Here is a 26,381-nt window from a genome sequence, read left to right as displayed (position 1 = left end):
AGGCTCAAAGTTGGATCTTGATTTCAGCCCATAACAGAATGTCGGGCCATGGATCTCTGCAAAGCTGTATAATATAAACAGAAACAAGATAATTCCTGCTATCAAAATAACTAGCATGTCCTCTACAATTACAGTTTGCCAGACATTGGACATCATAATAACAGCTACAGAAAATCATGGATGCCCACCCATCCATGTGCTTCCATTTCTATCTCAGTGTATTTCTTGTTGAACCTGCAATAATAGTTATTCTCACTTAGCTTCAGACTTGATTCAAATACTCCTGAAACCAAAAGAAGAATACCTTTTTAGCATTACGATCGGGATCTCAATGAGAAAAATTTACATGTAGAAGGAAAGACAACAAAAGGATCCAAAAAGTAACTTGTATCTATGCTTATGCACCACAGTGTCGCTTTTTGACTTAGTGCCTGCATATTTAGCACTTGTTCACTGGGCGATCTTTATAACATCGCCCATGGTGATGTCTAAATATAAAAGGGAGGGGGGTAAATTGTACTAATAAACCACAACACTTTGTTGTAGTGTTGCTGCAGCCCACTGTAGCCAGGCAGGAGTTTCAGAAGGGCGCAGCTTCTGGGTCGTCCCGGAGCAGGAGGTCTAAGAGCTGGAGCACAGTCCCTAAAGGTCCCTCTTCTCTGCAGTCCAGGGAATGACTGCTTCCAATGTAGATGTACATGCAGTAGTTTTTGTCAAATCCTCACATTTCCAGCTGCGTACGCACCACAGGACAGAGTTCAGCACCATCTATAAACCTGCTCAGCATCTGCACAACCAGCCATGCTGAGCTCCTTGTTGCCATGGCTATACTGCTGTTTAGTGTCCCAGCGAGGTAATTCAAATTTACATTTGCAAATGCAAGCTTCAGTCATTCCACTGCCTGTGGTGTAGACATACTCTGAAGTCAGGGATGCCAGGCTGCTGTCTACCAACCACCTGTGGTTTAAAGATACCCATTAAAGACTATAGACACAAAAGCGCAGTCTGTCAATCCTGGACGCATCTGACGCATAAATTGCTACCTTCACACACACAGAGGAAGTATATCTAGCTGCACTCCTCCTACTCGCATAAAGGTAGCTTTGCAACTCATTGTTTAATCTTGGGCAAGTTGCTTAATCCTACTGTACATCTATTTTCCAGTCTGCTAAATGCTTTGAAATGACAAGGATTATCTGTACCAGAAAAATGCTGTGAAGTAGCGTTCATTAATACTTACAAAAGAGTTTAAGATTATTAGATAAAAGGTGTTAACATTTTGATATTTTTCTGTCTTAAATTATATTGATATGGTAATCATTTATAATTGAAACAGAAAAACAAAATACAGACAAAATTTAAATGCATGAAAATATAGATATGGAATCCAAATAAACAGCTATAAAAATGTCATTTAGAAGAATTGATCACGTCATGAAAAGGTACAATATGCCTGTAAAACTACCTTTAAAACAGCAGGAACCTCATTTGGCTGCATTTCTACAGTAGCACCTGTTGGTGGCTTGGTAGGAAAAAGACATTTTTCCTTACAAAAGAAACAACTAAAAACCAAAGAGCCCTCAAACGTGCATTTCAGAGGAAGACAAAAGTGCAGCATCTGTATAATGTGGAGCTGCATCTAAAATTAGATAAGAAAAACAATCTCTTGCAAAAGTATTAACAAAGCAATATGCTGTTAAAGCAGGTTTATGATACAATCTGAATGGTTTTTAAAATATGTTTCAAGGTTTTCAGGTGGTGGATGATTCTATAAAGCCCTTAGCCACTTGGCCTAAGAACAAAGGTGGTGATTCTAATTTTAGTTTGGGGATGCAGAATAAAAGCTAAGCCATGATATTTGAGTAGAGGCTAGAGATGAAAAATGTATTAGAAATGGAAGGAAAATAACTAATCTTTTTTAAAAAAGAAGTTTTAAACAATAAATGAGTTATAATTACTGATTATGGTTGTGATTCACAGGATTAAAAAATATTTACAATGTTATTTTTCTCCATTGCTTCTAAAATTACTCGTTAAAATCTTGTAGGCTTTTTCAAGATTGTTACCTATACAGACATACAAATATACCTATGCACAAATCTTTTGGAGAAGTCAGCAGTTTCTAATAAGCAATAAACTCTCCAGATCCAGAGATACTTTTTTAAGATTAATGATATAAGCCTATTTTCATCCTGAAATATGCTATCAATCTGTGTATGTACTCTAGACTACAGGAAATATTTGTAATTTTGTAATTCTGGTAAATCCTACTTAAAATTTCTGGACATTATAAAGAGCAAAACAATATTGCAGTTGAGTTCCAGTTTGTGACTATTTGTGGATATGAGGCTGCAAATGGGAGCTGGATGATTCAAAATTAATATTTTAAGTGGCATCATATGCATAGAGTTCATCTAGCAACTATTATAAATCTCTGGTCATCCAGCAAAAGAACAGACCCTCTTCCCTCCTCTCCCTGCCATGAAACTGCTTTATAAGTTCTGAATAGTAATTATCAACACCTATAGATTAACACAGGAATAACACAGAGTTGTCAATCATTTCCCTGGAATATTCACTGAAACATTTAAAATACTGAATATTTTGAAAAATAAAGAAAGGCTAGTTTTAATTAGTACCTCAGAAGGAAAAATAACAGTAGCTGTTTGCCCAGATTAGTACTGTGAATAACTACCTTTTAAATGAGTACCTCTAGATTTACAGATTTAAATTTGAAGCTGTAGGTAGTTTCAGCCAATGCAAAAGCTGAAGATACAAGAACACCACAGGTAGGCACGTCACATTTAAGCCAGCTGGCACGAATAACCCACTGCAGGGGCGGTGTGTTTGCTCAACTAAAATCTATACTAAATCTATTGTAAACTAAATCAATAGTCATGCAACTAATAAAAATGACCAGCTTTCAGAAGGGCTGAACATTGACAATTCTTTCAGTGAATATTAAGCGTAGGATAACCAAGCATGAATATCTTAACTTTTATATTATGTGTGGCCTCTACTTCAGGCTTCTACAGTCAGAACTGGGTATAAGATTTATATATCCATGAAGAAAAGGTGATTCCTATGATTGAAACCGACTATTCAGAAGCGCTTAATTTGCTAAGAGGTGATCTGTATTTACTAAATAACAGAGGCTGAGAAAGACATAGTGAAGATATGAAAAACCTCTCACATTTCCTGAAAAATGCTTTGGATCAGACCACTGATCACTATTCAAAATAAGGGAAGATTTACTGCATTGATGAGAACAAAAATAAAATTCATTAGAAGAAAAGCGCTTCAGGGATGTAGACATTCGTCTGATCACCCCGTGGGACTCGGCACAGGGTCCACCATACCCTGGGCCACAGAGCACTGACACCAATATGAGGATGCTGCAAATGGCGTTTATTCAACTGCGTCACGCCCTTATATACTGTCTGTCGGTCATCCCGCCTCCTTTAACCCTTCTCTTTCCGTACATCGCGAGATCTTCCGAGCGCCAATCCCTACAAGTCCCCCCTCACTATGGCGGATGACCGACGGTACAAACTGGCGTTACAGCTATAAGCGATCCCACCACCTCATGGTAATTCGTGTACTGGTGGGTACCCGCACTCTGTATAAAGAGTTTCCGCACGCAAACAGTCAGTGCTGGTATCCCACAACAAACCATAATAACCACCACCAAAAGGATTCCAAATAGGGTCAACGTTTTTCAGTCAATCAAAGACAGGAGCCATTGCCAGGTCGACGAGAGGAGATTGTCAAGCCACTGTCACCTGCCTCCTGTAATTGATTGGCTTTGTCTAAAAGCATATCATAGTCCCCTGCTTATGGGGTACACACAGCGGTTGCTGTAAAGTGGATCTGCGGTGTTCAAAACATCGGTCACACCATTTTGATGCTCGGTTGGTGCGTCTCCAGAGTTGTTGTCCACAGCGGTCATACTTGACAAGCACCCAAGGGTCACAACGACCACAGTGCAGGTACTCAGATGATCTTCTGAACGGCATCCTGCAAAATAACTCACAACAAATCGTTATTGACTGAGGTCTGGTTTCAACCACCGTGCCGGCACCCAGCGCACACGTGAGTCTGGGTGCTCTGATGATTGTACTGCAGTATACCCTCTTCCCTGTGTCACCAAGCGCCTCCCACCTTCCCACTTTCCTGTTTCTGGGTCTTTCTTGTTGGGTCTCAACTAGTGCTGCTTGTAATCTGTTTGTCCAAGCTTCTTTCTAAATCAAGAAAAAGGTGTGAGTCAAAATCATACTGCAAAACTGTCGCGAATCCCAGGGAGTCAGTGAACCTGAAAAAACCACATCTAAAAGAGAGCCTGTCATGGGATGTCCTAAGCCGTATTCATCCACGGCCTTCTTCACTTGTTGCAAAAGCTTGCTATCTAACGGAGACCACTCCACCCCTACACCACCTGGACCAGCTCGGACTGGGCAAACTAAAGGGGGTCCTTCAAAACGTATGCCGTCCATAACGCATTCCCTTGCTACAATTTTCCAGTCTGGCAACGTGACCTTCGGTGAATCGGGAACTCCTTTCTGTTCCCCAGCTGCTTGTAGCAGCTGCCGCTGTTGCTTCACCTGCTCCTGTATCTCCTCTACTACTCGCTGCAGCATCTGCAGCGGATCTGTAGCTGGGTCGGGCGCAGGTATTAAAGGCATAGGCGTTGCCTTTTCACTGGCTGCTGCCGACTGCGCCTTACAGCCGGAGATAGCCTTTTGTTTTATCGCTGCGTGCGGCGGACGACAGCGGTTTCCGCCCACCAGCTGCCACGCCTCCTCTAACCGTTGAGCCGACCCCTCGATTGAGTCCGGCCCACTCTCTTCCTCTTCCGCTATGCGCGGAAGAGGGAGTGTCCTGACTTTCCTTCCTCCTTCCTTTGGCCGTGCTCCGCCTCTCCCGACCTCCGGAGAGACATCTGGGGAGAAAGCGGATGTCGGCGCCATCTTAGGGTGCGCTTGTGGCGCGGTTCGCAAAACACGTCCCGGCACCCAATCCTCCGGATCATACAGGGGAACCGCTCCCTCCTCTACCTGCTCCTTTTCTGATCCCTTCATCACCGCCCTCTCCGCCTCCTCTAGTCTCTGCCTCTCCTTCTCCCGTCTCCTTTGCTCAGCCACGGGTTCCTCTGCCTCCTGAATTAACTGTCGCTCTTTCTCCCGCTCCTCCTCTCTCGCCCGTTCACGCTCCCGTTCAAACTCCTCCCAAGGGTATCCCGGTGGTTCGGCCGGTGCCGACGGCTGCACTGGGAGCACCAGAGGCGTCTGCTCCGCTACCTCCGTCAGCCCTTCTGTCCGCGCCTCCCCATCCGCCTGCACGCCCCGATCCGCCTGCGCGTGCATCAATCTCTTTGCTTCCTTCCATGTTAAGCCCTCCTCCCGCACTTTCCTGAAAATTGCCCTAATCCGCCCCCACGTCTTTAACTCCGGACCATGCTGCGTCGCCATAGCCCGTTCCGCTAAAGCCGCGGTGCATTTCGGCCAGCACTCAGGAGACAATATGTCCCCCGGGCGCTCTATCGCTTCCTCTTTCAGGAGCCGCTCTAGGCAAGCTTTCGCTTCTTTTTGTCCCATAGGGATTTTTACCTCTCTAGAGCATGAGTCCAACACCTTCAGGACTCCTTCCATGCCTGGCCAGGCCTTCGATTACGCCCCGCGTAATCCGCCGATGTCCAATCACGTCAGGGTCACCACTTGTAGACATTCGTCTGATCACCCCGTGGGACTCGGCACAGGGTCCACCATACCCTGGGCCACAGAGCACTGACACCAATATGAGGATGCTGCAAATGGCGTTTATTCAACTGCGTCACGCCCTTATATACTGTCTGTCGGTCATCCCGCCTCCTTTAACCCTTCTCTTTCCGTACATCGCGAGATCTTCCGAGCGCCAATCCCTACAAGGGAAATAACTTAGCAGTCCTACTAGTAGATTCTATACAAAATGGTAAAGTAAGTAACAAGCAAATAATTTGGATTTATATCCAATCCCCACCTTGAACATTGCTGAGCTAAATGATAGGAAGTGAACCTAAATAATTATTTCTATAAAGCATTAATAGTTATTTTGGTCCTTAATACACTTTATAGCAACATAGCTATAGTAATATAGTATAGTAATATAATCTATGATATTCCTCAGGTATTCATATCCACTATTATTTTGTGTGCTAGCATTGAACACAAGTTCCCTCATCCCTTAAAATTACAGCATGATTGATAGATTCTTGAAACTAAGTAAGTTGAAACATTCAGATCTCATTTTGTTGATCCTGAGGTTGTGGCAATCGTATATATTCCCTGGAACACAGTACTTGTATTTTCAAAATATAACACAGACTATTGTTCAGACACATCAGACACAGATAAAAACTGTACACAAAAGCACAGCTGTACAAAGAGCACAGAGTAATCTGAGAAGATGTTTTGGCATGTGTTCCCTTCAGTGGTCATTGTACTGCTTTTGTAATGTAGGAGGATGGAAGGAAAGATGCGGGAAACCCTTACACAATCACACGGGCCAGATCACATACTGTGATCATTATTTTTCCATTACTTTTGAATCTCTGTTCAATTATCTAAAATATAAATCTAGCTGCAATGAAGTTCAATAAACACTGTCATCTTTTTTCATTCAAGTACGAAAATGTGAAAATGGGCTAGGTTCTCCCACCACACTGGTCAGCTCAAGATCTTGCCAAATTCAAAATTAAATGCAGTTCACTTCTCAGTAGGAGACTGATTGACCCAGTGTGTCATTTTTTTTATAACACATCTACATTGTGAAACATACTAATCCAAGTTCAAGATTCTTTATCACCTTCTCAGCCTTCTATCTGACAGGAAGATATATGGAGGCAAGCACTGGGTAGCTAAGGTAAAATATGAAGATATTGATTTTTCAGGTTGTAGCAGATTAAGTAACCTGTAAAAACCAAAAGTCATCAGGAAGAAAAAAGGTCCGAGTCAAGTGCCCTCATGTCTTCAGTCTGAGTTGTTATTTTTGGATGATTAAGAGGAAAACATTTTATTTCTTCAGAAACCACTATATTTATTGCCTTTCTTTAAAAGCTAGAATGCTAGTAGTTGATAAAGCACATTTTCCTGTACTGCACCAAACACATACAAAGAGATCCACTGAATCTAAAACTGAAGTTACTTGTTTCTATATAAGGAAAGGCAACTGCCTGCTGCCTTTTCCTTTGTGTGGAAATGGTACCCACATGTTCAACACATCATTCAAATCATTATTTAAAAAGTGGTTCTTGAGAAAAAGCATTAGGTCTGATGTTTCTGGTATTCCTTAGGTATGCTCACTCCTCCTTTATTCCTTCCAAAACAGAGGGAAAACTGAATTCTCCGTAATCACAGGGACCAAGATATTTTGCCGTTGTTCTTCCACTTTCATACCAAAATGCTTTCTATTTGCTTGCAATAGCAGGGGAACAGGTCCAGATGATTCTGAAAGTCACCTCCAGGGTGATGTTCTTGTGGCATGTGGCTTTTCATTTTAAAGGTCAGGTTTGAGCAGAGAAGAGGATCACCATCAGAATGAAGGGAAAAAAAAAACAAACCACTTTTTCTCCAGTGTTATGATGAACTTGGAAAAACAGTCTTTGATTAATCCTCCATTTCACTGCTCAATAATTTTGACAGTAATAGTAGAGAACACACTTGAAATATTTGATGTATATCATAACTGGTGTTCTTTGGATGCCCTCATTTTTTGCTTCTTAGAGTCATGGAATTCTAAAATCATTTGTGAGGAAAACAAAGGATATTTCTTATATGAAGTCTTACATAATTTTCAAGATTTTCTGGAAACCCTATTGCAATTTGCAAATCTTGGAAGGATTAACACATTATAAAGCTCTCTGAAGTCAGCAGATCAGTTTTTCAGAGATGTATTTTGTATCATATGACTGTAGAATGTAAATTCAGAGGGAGAAATATGGAGGGTGAAGACAGCAGATTACAATCACACTCAGTTTGAGACGAAAGCGAAGAAGCTGAGGATTGTACTAGCTGCAAAATCAAAGCAAAAATGAAGTTGGAGTTGGGCTGATGGTCAAGAATCCTGTGCCATGCAAAAGGATCTAAGATCAGGAGGCGTTAAAGTTAATTAATTGAGGGGGGGAGGGAGGCAGAAATGAGAATCGGGACACAGAGCCAGGGTTGGACACATGGATTCAAGGAACTGATGCACAACCTAGAATCTTGCTGAGAAGCAAGAGTAATCAGGAAGATAATCTCCTGTAATAAAAATGCAGCCTCACTAGGGTCAAATATCCATACTCATCCAGATTATGTTACGAAGCTTCTCAAAGAGACGATTGGCAATGTTACTGGGCTGGCAGCTCCAGTGAACTGCCAATTCCAAGGAACAAGGCATCAGACTCTCAAGCTGCAAACCTGGATACGAGCCCTCTCAGAAAACAGCATGCTGGTAAACATGACACCAGGGCAAACACATGACAAAGCTCTAGCTCTTGTTTAAAATACCAAGTCGGACTTTATTTGAAATACACAGCCTATATTGCTTCTCTGTTGCTTTCCTCTCCCTTGAGCTCTCCTCATGACAGACTCTTCCTCTCTCTTGCTGATATTTCTGTAGCTTCCTCCTTCTTGCAAGCCTGGTCATTTTGGAGGTACCAAATGGTCCACATCATAGTAAAAATAGGGCATTATTTGGCACTGTTTTATCATTTTATCAGGAAAGCGCGAAGACCCTAAAAGGGGTAAAATGAAATTGCTCAGTGTGACATTTGTACACATTTTGGGGTGGCTTCTCTTTCCTGTCCAAGGCAGTATTTTGGATGGACCTGTAATACATTACAGAATGAAAAAGAGTTAGAGGGGAGTAATTTACACATTCAGACAACCTGTTTGAAATGCTTTGGAATCCCTTGTTATATTTTATTTTGCAATTACCTAGTATCTTGTCACTTGCCTCTTTTTGCTGTTGGCTGGCTGCATTGGGTTTGTGTATATGTACTGTGTGTGAACTGCACTGTGAACTGTAAGAAAGAACCCTCCAGGCAATTGCACATATTTAAAAACAAACAAACAAAACATGCATTAAGCAAAGCATAAAAAGTGTTGTGGTAATCCAGTAGTGTCTAGGGATCGGGAGAATCTAGGCAGCCAGTCATGACTGTGAGAATTAGAGCTGTGAATATGTATTTTTCAAAAATAGCTGAACATGCAGAAGTACAGCTCTCAGCTGGAATTTAATAAAAAGTCATAGTGTAACCTGGGTAGCAGGCAATATGTCAGATGATCTTAGGTCAACATGCAAGTGATGGAAATCTTCCAGCCAGGAAATTTTCTGATGTGAAATGGTTGAATACCAGGTTGCCATCTGAGCCCTATGAAAGGGATGAGACAATCCAAGATGTATTGAAAGAAAAGTCAAGGGTATCTCCATAAAGAATGCATGAAGATATTTTGTGTATGAAAATGAGGGACACCTTATTTTAGAGACTTAAGCTGGAAGAGCATAGTTTATAAGCAAAGCCTGCAACATGCTCCTTTCCTCTTCCCACTCAGCATCAACTCTGCAGTTGAGCAGCACATAAAAAGTATACTTCTCCTAGCCTGCTGCACAGAAATTAGTTAATGGGAAAATCAGAAAACCGCTTGGGATTAATGGCAGAGGATTTTAGCTGATGTTGTTCTTGCTTCTACTTTCATCAGGTGCACAGAATAAGGTGAAAAGATTAAGCTGTTGTCTGCATTCTGTTTTCCTCAATATGGACTTAATCAATGCTTTACATATCAAACTTGGATTTCAATTTTTTTGATTTCAAAGGTATTAGAATACATAAACATATTTTTCATTCAAACTTTTCACCTCATAACAATGACAAGGTGTTCATATATTTAACTAGCTTTTATACATATGTGATTTCTTTGGGATGCTTTTTGTCTCTTGCAGGTTGGGGCAAGGAAGCATTTGGTAAAACAGTGCCTTAGAGAAAGGGTTTGTCAAAAAGCTCTAGAAAGATCAAATGTTCTCTAATAACAAAAAAATCACAACACAGTCAGTGAAGCTAAGGGTTTCTGTTAGCTGCCCTATGAAATGTTTACCCTTGCAAGGGGAAAAAAACCTTCACCCTCAAAATAAACTTTATCATCAGAGTTACAAGAAAGTGCTGTCAGACAGTTCCAGTGTGCCAACTGTGATCACGTGTGTTTAGGCACCATGTATCTGAGTGTGGAATATAACTCTGGTAGTCTGAGTGGAAGATGGGTGTTCATACTGGCTTTGTTCTGAAACAATACGACCTTCCTCTTTCCCACCCTACTACCCTAAATCTTAATGTTCTTACTAGAAAATATTGACAAGTCAGTGCTTCCCCATCACTTATATGATAAATGATATAATCTATAAACTAAAATACAATTAAAACAACACAATAAAATTAAAAAAAATGAAACTGTAAGTATTTTAATTCTTAGAGTAGCATTCTCTTTGTACTGCAGAGATCTTAATTTAGAATGTGCAGTTGCATTAAATTCTGTCTTTATGGAGACACATGAATTTGAAGTACATTTCTCCTTTGGTGTTCCTGATACTAAGAGCTTGATTGTTTGAAAGGATTCTTAGGCACATATTTCTTAGTTGAAATGAAACATAGCATGTCGACTGTAGAGCCATTAAAATATTGAGCAGAAATATCAGCAGAACATGTTTGTTTGTTTGTTTGTTTTCCCCTTACATTGTTAATTAGACAGATGAGATATCTCCCCATAAGTTTAATCTGATTAACTGGCTACTGATGGACATTATGAGAGGATAAGAAAAGACAGATGCACTGATTAGGAAGTTAGACATTGCACGGTGACATTGCCACAAACCTTATGTCTCGCCTAACTGAACTTGCAGCATTCATCAGGACTATCTCATTGATATGTCAGTTGGATGTTTTCATCTTCAAATGCACCATGCTACAGGCAGTCCATGATATTTTGAGCACTTTTAGCTATAGCTAAAAGAAAACTCTCACATCCTGTACAAAATGACACCAAAGTTGTCACTCTCTAGGTTAACAATGACAGTGGGTATTTAGCTGCAAGAATTTTTCTGGCTTACCATCTGTCATCATGTTCTGTGCTTTCACTGGCACATAAAAGCTGATTAGTCCACATCAGCAAGTGCTGCTTTGAAGAACAAATTAAAATACACCAAAAGTTATGCAGTTCTTTAATTGTCTCCTTGGAATGTATCCAAATTAAAATATGTTTGCCTGGATAAAAATGATACAAGAATCCTCCAAAGGACAACCAGCACAGCGCCTGTGCTATTCGGATAAGGTCACAGGACCTGCTCCCACTGGGACAAGACAATGTTGCTTAGCACTACCCTGTATCTCAACATACCCCACCTTCAATACTGTGTTTAGTTTTAGGCCACTCACTACAAGACATTGAGGTGCTGGAGAGTGTCCAGAGAAGGGCAACCAAGCTGGTGAAAGGTCTAGAGAACAAGTCTTAGGAGGAGAAGCTCAGGGAACTGGGGTTGTTTAGCCTGGAGAAAAGGTGGGTCTCTTCTCCCAAATAACAAGCGATAGGACAAGAGGAAATGGCCTCAAGTTGTGCCAGGGGACCTTAAATTGGCAATTAGGAAAAAAATTCTTCACTGAAAGGGTTGTAAAGCATTGGATGGTTGAATCACCATCCCTGGAGGCATTGAAAATGTGACACTTAGGGACATGGTCTATTGGTGGACTTGGCAGTGTTAGGTTGACAGTTGGGCTCAATGATCTTAAAGTCTTTGCCAAACTAAATGATTCTATGATTCTATACTGTAAACACTAAAAGAGCCCATACGGTATTTACAAATGCTTACATACATGCACCCCGTTTTCCTTCCCTGCACTTATGTAGGAATGTATGTATGGAACAGCTTTGCAACCCTTACATGTGCTTAGCTGTAAATACTTTTCAATGCCAAAATAAATGTGCAGAAATAAAAGAAGAGCATAGATTGGAGGGCCAAAAGAGCGTGGTAAAAAGAATACTTTTTTCTAATGTAGGTCTCCTAGACTTATGGATTTCTTACTGAATGGATTTCATGATATTTAAGCACTATGAGTCCAGTTAAGCTACTTACATGAGCAAGAATATTCATATGCTTTGAATGACATGATAGCCAACTTTTTAAAGTGTAGTATTTTCTATTGGCCAAGTAGACTCAAGGATCCTAAGCCAGATAGTAAAAAAAATGCAATGCAAATAAGGAATTTGGGCTATCTAAATGCTACACTTTTTAAGTAGCTAGCTAAGCAATGTCTTACATAAATTATGTGTGTATATATTTTAAATAGAAAGCAAATACGATTTCTATAGAGAGAGGGATAATATGGTAATAATACACACCTAGTTCATCCTTTTTTTCTGTCATCCCTTTGGTTTTGATCTAACATCTAGCACCAGCACTAATCTTTTCTTATTTTCTATTTTATCCCAGCAGCATGAAATCACCACAATAATCACACAGTTGGGCTTGCATTTTGAAGAATGTCCAGCCTTCCTGGACTCCTTTGCCCTTCAGAACTGCCTCCCAAAGGACTCTGTCAACCAGGTCCCTAAACAGGCCAAAGTCTGCCCTCCAGAAGTACAAGATGATATATATGCAAAATATGTGTGTGTGTGGCTGTATTTCTTCCCCTCCCCCAAGACATTAGATATTTGCCATACCAACACATCCAGAATGTCATTGTAAATTTATATGAATGTTGTCACCTCTGCAGTTTGCCTGGTTATGCATTCATTGGTTCTATGATGTTCTGGCAATCAAGTCATAGCAGAAATACTTCCATTCCTCACAGCTACCAAGATAAGATATTTTAAGAGCAGGGCTCTCAGCACTTAGCTGCTGTTTGCAGTCAGCGCAGAAAGCAGTACCACACCTCATTTGCAGCTGCAACACAATGATCAGGCATATGTACCATGCAAATATTTAGTATCTTACACTGGCTGTCTACAAAATACTTAATTTAATGTCAAGATGGCTTTACTTAATTTTCCAGTCCTTTAGAGTATCAATTTTGACTACATTCCAGGTCTTCTCTTTGAACATTGTTTTGACAAGTATCTGTGCTTACAAACACTTGGGTAAAATACTGTATCCACGCAATTTAGGTGTCAGGCACTCCTACTTTTTTGAAGCAGCTTCAAGAGTGTGGAATTTGCTTCCTTTCCTCCTTTCCGTCATCGTTCCTTTCTTTCTATATGTGCAGGGCTTTAAATATTCATCTAAGAACCTTGATATTAGCTGATTTCATTCCATTCAGCCTTTGCATTTGAGTCTCAATGGGAGGCTATATGCAAGATGCAGATGTTGTAAGGGCTTCCAGAATGTATTAGAAACAGATTTTTGATTATGCTGCAGTGGTCATGATATGGATGAGCACATGTGAAGCATTATATAAACAAAAGTATTATGATAATTTTTACTATACCAAAACCTTCTACTTGTTGACCCTTACTGTCTCTTTCTTGTTTTTATGACACAGTGTGGACATGACATTCCGTTGGTTCATAGCTACCTCCTGAAATTAATTTTATGTCAAAAACGTACTGTAAATTTTAAAAATGCAATTAACTCTTCACTGAAAATAAGAAATATGATTCTCCTATTTGGTCTGTTGCAGATTACTGCTAGCCCAATTCAGATTAGTTCTCATTACTAGTTGGGCTGTGAAAGATGCTCGTTTAGCACCATATGTTCAAGAGGACATAAGTCTTAAGATTAAATTCTGCTGCCTCCTCTTGGCCAGCAGCTCATTAAAACAGACCTCGTTTGCACACATCATCAAGTGCTCTTGCCAGAAATGGTGCAGTAGCATTCTGTGGTTTGTCTGCCAGAAACCCAAAATAAATAATGTCATTTCTTGTGGTAAAGACAAGGCATCCGTCTGCACAGCATCCACAGCAGTTCTGCCTGCACTGTCTTTTAGGAGCTCCTTGCAAACTGCCTGTGCACTGTCTTATGCAGGGAGGCAGCTCAAGGACTCAGGAATCTATTGTCAAGCTGACTTTAATAAGTCTCCTTTCAGCTCAGCATTTTGGTATTCTGTGAGCTTAAAGATTTACTTTAATTAATGAAACAAATTATTATTAGCCTAGAAGCCACCTCTGATATTTGCAGGGATGAGGTGACTATAGGTTTTATGTTCCATCTTCCACACTCTGTGCATCCTTTACTTAACAAGTTATGAAAGATCATCTGAATTATCCAAATGATAACAGAGAGAGGATGAGAATTACGATATCTCTCAGTTTCTCAATAGGTCACAGGTATGCCAGTTTTTCATTCAATTCTAAAGACTACAATAAATTTGAAGGAAATGCACCCTGTGATATCTCCCCTTTTTAGAAACAGCATGCAGTAATAAAAAGTGGATTTACCTATAGGCAAGAAGAAGTTGTGAGAGTTTTCAGTCAGTCAGTAATGCTGGGTATCAAAGTTCAATATATCCACTTAAAGACTCATCTGGCCCTCTGATTTTATTGTAATATTGCGTCAAGACTGGTCACTTGGGAGCTATGCTGATTACACAGTACATTGTGTTGGCCAATCTTTGATCAATATATTTTAGGACCCCAGTTTGCTTCAAAAACCTACAAAACGATGCTGGGAAAAAAAACCTAAAACTGTAATACGATAACCTTATGGTGCCACTTGTCAGGAGGTAATCTGTACTGAATAGAGAGCTTGGACTAACTTTGGTTTTGTGATATGATATCCTACCCCACATACGATGATGCAAATTAGAGTATGGCTGGGCACAAGCTGGTGTTGGTTAACCAGCAAACTGGTTACAGTTGGTAAACTGTCTGAAGCAATAAAAAAAAAAAGATCATACCTCCTTCTCCAACTGCCTGTCTACGTTCTCTCTGCAAAGTCTTATCAAGTTTTCCACGTGCAGTTACTTTTCTGCATGACAGATCTTTCTTGCAGAGTTCTGCACAATTCCCTTCTCACATCTTGCTTGTTTAGGGCATTTGTAGGGTTCAGGTAAGATGGTCTGTGGAGCGAGAAAGGCTACAGCACACTTTCGGTGTGTTTGGAGTTCCCTGATCTGCACTGCCATCACATCTGATCCCTTTTGGATTCCCTAACTGTTTAGTTGTATGTCAATATATTGAAGAGCAGCCCATGTCTGACTCATGTCATTTGGGTAGGTTAAGGGATGTCTTGAAAAGAAATGGCAGATAATAACTTCGTGGCAAAGGGGACATGCTTGTCAGTATCTACAGGGCAGGTAGGAGGGGTATCTATCTCACCGAGGGCAAGGCAGTGGGTCTACGTTCTGTGCAATGTTTTCCCTCTACCTAAAATTATCTACATTAAACCAAATGAAGAGTACTCTAATGATGAGAGGAAGATATCCTGCTCATATGGCATCACCTGGGGTTACCCACAGGATTGTCGTGCTGTGAGAAAACAACGCATTTTGCTTATAAATCATTGTTCGTGCAGTTGTAATACCTTTGCTTCAAAGGCTTAAGCCCTTCTGGTACACAGAGACCAAAGGTTTGCTAACCTCACTGAATCTGACCGAAACAAAAAATGGAGCTGCAACTACCAGATTCAACTGATTTTAATGGGACTTATTTGACTGAAACCCCATGTTCTACTTGGAAATTCTCTGGCAAGAATCTTTTCTTTTATTATTTGCTCTTTTCTAATACTTAATAAAACTTTCAAATAAATTCAGTTTTTCACAGCATGACTCCCACTATTCTACATAAAAAGCAGAGCTATTCATCTGTTTGTCTATTTTAGCTCCCCCTTTTCTGTGCTTTTCTTCCTGACACACTCTAACATTTAATATGCCATTATTATTCCTGATTTGGTTGACTAGATTTATAATCACCCAAAATGAAACTTTGTTATTAGCCTAATAATACCTTTTAATTGTTTCATTTGGCTTTGCTTTTTTTTTTTTTTTCTTTAAGAAACCATCGAAAAAGTATTAACATGCATTAGTCAACTAGATGACTTTTTAATATGGTGTCAGTGTGACTCAAAAGCTGTAAGTAATAATATGGCCATATGTTCACACATTCTTATTCATAAATTAACTTGCAAAAACTGTTTCTTCCATTGCACAGTTAGTGCTTGGCTGAAATCATCAGACATAATTTTTTCCTCTATTTTCATTGAAATTGAAACAATTTAATAATTTTGTTTAAGTTACATTTTTGTATCTGAAAAGACGTAAAACATTTAGATATTTTCCTTTTAATAAAATGTTATATATTCCCCACCCCCCCGGCCCCCACCCCCAAATTTCCTCTGGAGCAAAACCTGAAATTATCAGCAGGTCCTACTTAAAGTTAAGAAATTAGGTGCTGTAAAAGGGACATCAAGAACATATTCAAATATTCCAATAGATTACTCAGCCCCAAGGGAAATCAGATAGTACTTTTACCTCAATATAACCCAGGATTACACCGGGGAAAATCAGAGTAAGAACCCTTAGCAGTGTAGCTGATAGAAGATATTCGGAGAATATTAAAAAAATAGAGAGAATATAAATAATTATATATAAGTAATTATACATAACCGCACCTGTTGGACATGCAAATCATCATGAGAAGAGAACCTGTAAACCTAGGATGCTATTAAAACCTCTCTCCTCTTTATCCTTCTACTTTTAGTCACCTGAATCATATTTCACATCTACAAACAGAGTTGTTGTTTGTCTGTCACTTGTTTAGACAGTGCTGTGCACATCATTGTGGACTACTAGGTAGCTCATGTGTGTTGTGGACTGTTAGGTAGTTCATGTGAAATACTTGGGATGTTGAACTATAGGGCTGATCCTGTGCTAACCACTTATCCTGGGAAGCTAGAGAAGATACTGGTGGATGCAAGAAATGATCTGCACATTCGAATAGCCTGTCGGGTTCTAAGTGTGCTTCTAGATTAGTCACAGGTAATGTCTACTAAAATGCATTACTTCCAGTGACACTCAGTAGACATTTCTTCTCATCCTTAGGAGAGATACCTAACAACAGCTCTACACAGCTGAGCCCAAGGTCTGAGGCACTCAATTCGGATATGACAGCCCTTGCTTCCAGGACTTCCATTCCTTTTTTGCTTTGCTGGTATGGAAAATCCCCAAATCCCTGGAGCGATGATCAACACTGGAAAGCTTGAATCTTAGCGGCAGGTTCCCAGCACTGATGCAGTGATAAACAAGATAAACACTCTCTGAAAACTTTGCAGAGGTCAATGGCAATAGTGCTTTCAAGCTTTGTAGAAGTAGGAAGAAATCTCCCAGAATAACTGAGAAAAATCTTGAAGTCATATATTTTCCACTCCTTTACCCCTAACCAGATCCATTTGATAAATCAGTATGTTCAAAATGAAACCCTACATTATCTTCAAGCAGCTGTGGTTCATATGCACATATTTGGGGGTATTTTTCAACAGTGAATTACACACTAAGTACATTTAAAATTCTCTCTTAAGGACGGGGGCAGTTTTCTCATAGAGTTGGATAGCTGGATGCTTACTTGGCACATTTCAGATGAACCTGAAGGAAACAAATGAGGTCTTGGAAGCAGTGACTGTGCTCTGTCCAGGCTAGTAAACCCTGCTTCTCAGCACGCCTAAAGAGCCCAGGGAGAGTTAATCTCACATGGCTATACTGTTTCAAGGACCTGAGCTAGCTTATCAAAGTCTGGGAAGGGTATAGTTACATGGCACTTCAGCATCATCGTTAGACTCAGTCTTTGTTTGCAGACCACTCAGTCCAAAGAAGGATAGAACTGATTTTTCATCGAGAGTTACTGCCACAAACATTATTATTGTGCTATGTTTTTAAGCTTAGCCATCAAAATAATCATTCCCTTCAGCACAAAGAACCTTGTTACACCTGTCATACTTTAAATCATACTTCCACCCCTGCGCTACTACAACTTCTTATCAGAAGCTTCTCAAAGCAGCTTTGCAGTGGGTGTGTGTGCTTCATAATGAAAGGACCTATTTCTAAATGCCATCAGTGTGTTTTGACAACTTACTATTATATTAATTTAAATTCAGACAAACAACACCTACTTGTTCCTTACACAAAAAAATGAACAAGAAACAGCAGAAAAATGCCTAAGATGAACTCCCGTTTGAAACCAAATTTTAACCAGGGAAGTATTTAACCTCCCCAGAGCAACGTAGCAAGAGAAGACCATCCTTGCTTTACAAATGAAGAACTTGCAGTTCAGGCCAAGCCAGGCAGAACCGCCCAGCCTCATACCTTGAGCATCAGGCACCCGGAGCTGGCCTCCAATTTTGCAGTCCTCTGAGGTGAGGAGCATCCCTCGCACACCCGGGCAGCCAGTGCCACGGCTTCTCTGCTGACTTTTTGGTGCCCGCTGGCCCCAAAGCCCCAGGAGAAGCCACAGCACCCCACGTTAGCCGCAACGTGTCTTCTCCCTGCCTCACATACTGGGTCCGATCAAGAAGAGACCTCTTCTATTAGCGGGCAGGTGCCTGAGCTGCAGTAAAGGCTGTCTTCTCCCCTCGCACGACCAGGCTGACACCGCTGCATGACAAAGAGCACACCACCATCCGTGGTTTGGCAAGAAACTTGAGCTATCTGACTTCAAGACGTGCCAAAGCCACACAATGCCAGTTAAGAAGGTAGGAGCTGGATCCAGGAATCTGGAAACAGTTCCCTAAGAAAGCAATCTATTACTGTAAATGTAGTGATTTTTTTTGTTATTATTATTTTTTATTACGATTTCTTACCATAAATACAGATAGGGCCCAAAATTTTGAGGAGACAGACACAGTGTAACAGAGCAACACATTTTTAATGCAGTAAATTATTAGGGAGAAGTATTTACATGAATCCTCTTACAGTAGTCTAATGCAATTAATGGTAGAATTTTAATAACATGAGAATCGTAAAGACATGGCAGCAAAAGAGGATGGCCATTTGGAGGGTAATCTAACAGTAAGCTTGTCCCATGTTTGCAATGACACAGAGCAGTATTTTTAACACATACAGAAAACCTACAAAGCAAAATTACTTCTACATTTGTAAAAAAACCCGCCAAAAACCACCAGCCTTAACATTCAACATTTTTAAGAATAAAACCCCTTATTTATGTGACAAGATCTGGATTAAAAATCTAAAATTTAGTATTCTCCTTTTGAAAATATAATCACATGACTCAAACTACAGTCTGAAGATGGGTCTTTCTAGCAACATAGCTATACCACGTACTCCTGACTACAGCCTGGTAATAACTGATGGTTTGGGTCAATCCCCTATGATTTTTGTGTTTCTTTGGGCATAGAAAAAAGAAGAAAAAAAATCAGTTCAACTGAGATATTTAACTTTACGAGAAACATTTAACAATTTTCTAAACCAACGTGTAACTTGAAACTAAAAATCAATGTTTCATTTAAAAATTCTCATAGCTTCAAGCTTTTTTGAAATGTACACACACCTTTTCTTTTTAAGCTGAACCTACTATTTAACACAGTTCAAAATCCATTACGGTCACTCCAAAACAGCACACATTAGCTCATACAATTTTTTTTTGTGGAAAAAAACCCACAACCCAACCCAGCCCAAACCAAAAAAAGCCCAAACAAAACTGAGTGCACCTGTAATTAGATTTCATTTCTGGTCAAAACTTTTTTCTTTGAATTTGAATTTTTCTTTGAATCAGCTCTTACCAAGACTCATAATTTTGTGGCTTAATCTGATCACTGCCTTTTAAGAGAAGGGAGAATTATTTGAGGCCAGTTTCCCAGAGTGAATGTGGTTTAAGCTACCCCAGTGTGTTCCTCTCCTATTCCCTCCTCCCCCAGCAATCCTGAGCCCACTGCCTACTCCAGAGGGTTCAGCACAACTCCTTTTTATATAAAAGGGACAAAATCACTGTAAGAGTTTTGTAGAAACTGACAGGTATTTTGAGGGCATAGCTGCTTAGTGCCCCCAAGAAAGAAAAAGCTAAACTCCATGTTCTTTATTAGAAATCAGAGAGTGTGCAAAAGAGAAAAACAGTGCCAACCAAGCTTCATCGCCTGCTCACAGAACAAGCTATTAGCCCTTGCTTACCAAGTTACAAACAATTTAGGTTAGCCGGGACTGAGGAAGGCTTATCCTTACAATCTTTGTCCCCTCAATTTCTTTCAACCTGCAGCATGACTTCTATATGAACTGCTCACCAGTTAACTGAGTACAGATGCATTAAAAAAAAAAAAAAAAAAAAAAAAAAAAGAAAGAAAGAAAGAAAAAAAAAAGAAAGAGGGAAGGATGTACCTGTATTTATTTGCAAAGATGACACTGACCCTCATTTTATTCCACTAGAACTCTGGGGCGTCTCAGACAAACTTTTCCAATTCATGGATGTGCTTTGCTTCAAAGTCATTACCTCAAACAGTTTGATTAAACAGTATTCCACTTGGTGGAAGTAAAGAAATAGACATGTTTGCAAAAATGCTATTTACAAGTATTTCTGTAAAGTGAGCCAAGTACAAAATGGAAGTCAGGTTTTTCAGTGTAAAGGGATGGGGACAGAAAGAATTCTCTCACCTTAGACGTGACACAGGTGGTAAGGTAAGTAAAAAATAAAAACAAGCTAAGGTTTGAAATGTTGCACAACACAAAAGAGAGGATTTAAGGAAAGAGATTGCATTGTACAGGAAAAGTTACATGATGACTCATAATGACAGGAAGGACGTCAACTTAATTAATGCAAAGACAGTTAGTCTGCAAACCCACTTAATCCTCCAGTATGCATTAAGCTTGAAGAAAAGGAATCACTGCTACAGAATGCAGAGTAAGCTTTAATCTATATCTATACTGTCCTTGATAGCTGTTCTGAGATTCTTGATTATTACCAGTTGAAATGATATTGCTGGGGATGTGCAGAAGCTTTATGTTGTAGGATGGTAAGCATTTTAACCAATTTAATTTAATCTCATTTCATTTCTGCAAATTATTCTGCAACAAATATTGACTTCTTTGCAATTATTGAGTATAACTTTTTAAACACATTAGGCAAATAAGATTTCAATCTAGCACACATTACAAACCACTCATTTCAACAGTGCCTGTAATAATATGGCTAGGACGAATAAATGTAGGTTTATACAGATATCTATTTATTATACTTAGGCAGCCATCAGAGGCTAGTGCACATCTTACCTTGACCTCAAGCTGGTGTCACTGCCAAAAGTGAATACATCTTCCCCCTCACTGTAAAGGAAACTGAAGAGAAACAGCTGCCATAGAGATATTGCATGGTAGCTGGCTAACCTAAGTGGAGGTTATCCAAACCTAGGTAACCACCTACCTAAATCAGAGCATTATTTCTGCTACTTGATCAAATGACTGAAATCTCAGGTAAACTGAAGAGAAACTTCTCGGATGACAAAGTAAAAATGCCTGTTCTCACCTGGAGTTAGCTTAAACTTTGCATGCAAAAATATGTTCTGAATAACAACCGTTCTTCCTCAATTCAAGTCAGCAAAACCTTCTGGCAGAAATATCCTAGAAAAACAAACAATATAAAAGAGATTAGAAAAACATTCTAAATTCTTTTCACCAGCTTTAAATGAGCTAAAACTTCATTTATACAGGGCATTCAAATCTCAGCACAAACTTATTTTTAATCAGTAAGATTATGAATTGGGTTGAAAGTGGGAACAGAAGGATGAAAAGAAAAATTTACTCCATTACTAGTTTCTCAGTACAAGGAATTATGTTTCTAATTTCACTGCAAAGTCTTGATAATGTAGGGACAGAAGTCAGTATTACAATGTCAACATTTGCCAGTAGTTATCTTTAAACAGGGACACAACCTTTTCATCAGTCCTCAGCCTAGAAAATGTTGCCTATGGCAACACCACTGGTTATAATGTAGGTCGTTGTTTTATAATGATAGTAGTGATCATGGAACATTTTGGTGTGGGGGATTTTTGTTTGTTTGAATGAAAGCATCAGTGCTGCTTTTTCATCTTTTACATATAAATGAATGTTACATACTTCATAGTTTACATATAAGGACTGTTGGCCACTAAGCATCTTCTATAGCTGAGAACTGTGGTGACCATGAGCAATGGACAGGACCCCTTCTGGTGTGGTCTTGTCTCACAGATTCAGCATAACCACCTATGCTTCTGCCCACAGTCTCAAAAAAAAGCAGTGGACTCATTTGGCAAGTGATGTTAATTGCATTCTCTTTGAGTTCAGGAACTGGGAGAGCATTTCTACGTTTTAAATTAAGCCTCCTCACCAGGGACCAACTTCAGAAATGGATTGAAGACGTTGGAATGATATAAATGGATACCTTATTCTGACTCATTAATATGCATATTGTACTAATCTAAACTCCCTTTATACTCTCTTTAGATTTCCCCAGGCAATCCTACACTTTTTTCCTCTCATTTTCATAAATTTATCAATATGTTACATCCCACTCTTTAACTTGGTCCAGTGTATTAGTATGAAAACGAGTGAAAATGTGTTTAATTTCTAAGCTGAAAAGTAGAGTAGGCAAATGGACACAAAGGAACAAAAAAGAAATACGTAAATGATATAATTACATTATGCCTCATTCAGTTGAATTTGCGCTAGTTTCTTAGTGTATTGGCAACTTCCACGTGTATTCTTTTAAATGTTAATAAATGGAATGGATGAAATTATGCTTAAGGCCTCTAAATGAACAAAAAGCTAGTAACTGTATTTGTAAGTCATATTAATGCAATAATACAGTTACAAAATTTCAAACCCATTACATTTCAGCAAAACATCCTGTTACTGATTACCTCAGAATACCTTAATATAATCTCTGGCTTTAAGTCTGGCTGTTTTCTGAAAGACATGTTGATTACCCACATAATATTAGACTTTCCAAAATGCTATCTACTATCTTGTTGCCCTTGAGAAAGAAATTACAGACTGTCTACAGGGAAGGGCTGAACACACCTGCAAAATGCTTATAACTTAATGTGAAATGAATCTGGTACTCTTTTGCCACCGATATAGCAGTTGCTAAAATTGTACATGGGTAGCAGGGAGATAGGTACATTCAGAGAAATGAAAACTATTGCAAATTATTAAAGACATGGCAATCTTGAGACATGTAGATGGAGGTTAAGAAGGCATTTAGAAAATTTTTACTATATTCTTGCCCTCTTTGTGTTACTTTTTCTTAGGCATCCATTTATGGCCACTGTCAGAGGTGAGATACCAAAGAAAATGAATGAGATGTTGGTTTGACTCACCAGAGCTTCTCTTACATGTTTTGCAACTTTGCATCATTCAAGTTGCATCCATCATTATATTGATGTTCTCTTCAACAGAATAGAAAAGAAGGGGGAAAGGGATACAGAAGGAAATCCTAAAAATTCAAATGGGCCTTATTAAAAGGAATGCTAAATTCCATGGATGCTAGCTAGTATTATGATCATTTGGGTAAATATGAGCTGATTTATGGAATGAAAATTAAAACCAAGTACCATATTACATTTTTTAACTCATTCAAACATAGAACATTCAAATGCTAAGTATAATCCTGACTCTAAACCCTGGAGAGCGGCCCAAATGTGGTATATATATCATATTTGGACAACATATATAACATATATAATGTCTGTGTGTGTGTGTGCGTGTAATGGGTTGAGGTCAATCACTTGAATATAGACAGAAAAGAATTTTGAGATCTGGCTTTGAAATTCCATGCTTATGAGAAATTAACAAATATTTGCCCATTACCCCACAAATTTTCTTCTCATTTAGAGGAAACTGCTTTCACAAAGTTTTCAAGCAATCCCTTTTGGTCAGAAAAGTGGACCCATAATTGACTGAAAATGAACTATTAGAGAGGGAGTAATTGTCCTGACAAAACAGAAAGCATGTCCTTCTGATTTTTTTTTTTGCTTTTTTTAAAGATGCTTTCGAACCCATACCCCCAAATGTCTCATTGCCAAGACAAGAGACACACGGTCAATTTGGCTAAGAATTACTTCTTTGAAACAGCTTAGTTATCGTATGGGTCTCTAATGAAACTCAACATTCTGTTCCTGCCTGAAAACATCTGTTCTCTGGACGGGAAAAAAACCTGAAAACCTTTTATATATCTCTTAAAGAAAGGATTCTGCCCTGCTAAATTACCATTCAATGCATTGTAGCCAAAAGAGGCTGTTGAACTTGTGCGTTAATGGATTTATAGACCTTGCCAGGATCATAAAGATGAAGAGAAATCCCTCAATTGCTTTATGTATGTTTCTTGTTGCCCTTCATCAACAAAGTTATTATGAGATAGTTCAAATACTCTTGACCATACTTGTGCTTGTGATCTTCTTATAGGGTATTGATACCTTCCAAAAATTTCATAAGCATTTAGAACTTCCTGAATAAGTTAAGTTCAATCTTAAAAGTTAACAATAATGAAGAATGAGATTTTTAAAAAAAAAAAAAAAAAAGTTATTGCAAGGAAAGGGAATTTGCAATAATTTGCATCTAACTGCCTTCAAAATCATTAACGCGATGAGTTAAAAATGCTTCATAAGGGATAAACACAAAAGGAAGCACGTTTTTTCAATGAAAAGGTTGCTAATTTTTCCACTGTTATTCTGCTGAATAAAACATTAGTTTTATTCAATGCTTTCTAGCAAGAAGCAGAGTTGTGGTATTATTTGTTTAAAGTAAATTTCTATTAAACTCTTGCTTTTACTTGCAAAAATGGCTTTGAACATACAAAAGCCAAAAGTTTAGCAGGAAGATGAATCAGTGACCATTTCCTACCTTTCTCTGTCGTCAATCAGGAGGAGAATTGCAGGCCCAGAGTCGTTCCACATTATACACTGAACTCGGTTATCCTCACGGCCATTGCCACAACAGAGAGTCCTCTACCACCAAGGCAGAGTGACAGGTATTCACAAAAGACGATACAACTCACCAGTGGGCTCTGCTGTCCCTTGAGGGACCACTTTCTCCTGCCGGTGCCTACAGGCAATAGCCATGGGGCAACCAGGCTTCTAGCTTGGATCTCTTCATGCAGTGCCTAAAGAGAAGTGGGAGGAATACAGGGTGAGAAGAACAGTGCCACACGGAAGGGAAGGCTGCCTGTAGCCCCAAAGAACCGCGTTCTTAGCTCTCCCCTCAAAAGAACCAGCTTTTGTTTCACACAAAGAGCAGATCAAGAAGCTAAAACTGCTGGAAAGGCAGTAGCAATTAGTCATGCCACCTACCCTTCCAGGACACAAATGGAGCAATCTTAAATTACTCTGTTGACAACTGATAGGGCATTTTATAGAAGCAGAAGAATGATTCACCTAAGTCAAGCTTTGCCTGTGAAGATTCCAGGACAGTTTTTTTCCTCCCAAATGCCTTTATCTCTGTACTTAACTTTATGACATAACCTGTGTGCACTCCCTTTATTTGACAAAAGGGGAGTTTTTTAAAGGTCCAAAGAGGACTCCTGTTGACTTTCAATGCAAATCGGGCACTTTTTATTATCTCCCACCAGATCTATAAATGTCCTTACTTGTTCTGTACTTTAAAGAAAATAGGGTTCCCTAGGCATTGGGTCATTAATGAAAGTGTTCTCTTTTCTTGCCCTAGATAAGGGGTCATGGCTAGTTAATGTGGACATTTTTAAGAAACATCATTAAATATTCAACATGACTTATTAAAAACAGCCAGAAGCAAAATAATCTTTCAGATGCAAAAAAGCCCAACTTTCAACATGTGTAAGAACAGCTAAATTAAGCCTGTTTACTTTTTAAAAGTCTACGATTCTGTTTTTCATTATTATTATTCTACATTTCAAGACTCCTTCCTCCACAGCCTGGTAAGCACAAATTATGTGCAACCTCAGCCCCTCCGCTCCCAAGCAGGCAGAGGACCACAGATTTCTGCAGTGATTTGGCCTTTTCCAAAACAAACATTGCGTTTTGAATTGGTTTCAGGGCAAAAGCAATTCACAGCTGCAAAAGCTCAGTTAGAATACTGTAGAGCTGATACTGCACAAGCATTATCATTTCTACTTCCAGCAAATTAAAGGCTGCAGCTGATTTGTACATGCCTGTTCTATGTAGTCTCCCCCCCCCCCCCCCCCCGCCCCGCCTTTTTTTACTCTTTTTTTTTTTCTTTCTTCCTGTGGACCAGTAGTCAAATGCTCAGTCAATTAGCAAGTACTGAGAATTGGATGATTTTCCGGTCTTACAACTCAGCAGTTCCCCACAGTAAGGAAGAGGACAGGTGCCTTTATGCTGTTAGATTACTGCATATGGTGCTGTGTCCCTTTGTGTGTTTCAACCTATGCTGCAGCCCTAGAAAATAAATGATTAAGAGTGAGCAATCTAATGGGATTCAAGAG

Source organism: Accipiter gentilis, chromosome 27 (assembly GCF_929443795.1).
Source record: "Accipiter gentilis chromosome 27, bAccGen1.1, whole genome shotgun sequence".
Lineage (NCBI taxonomy): Eukaryota > Metazoa > Chordata > Aves > Accipitriformes > Accipitridae > Astur > Astur gentilis.
The sequence above is the reverse complement of the archived record's forward strand: the minus strand, read 5'-3'. Positions refer to the sequence as shown.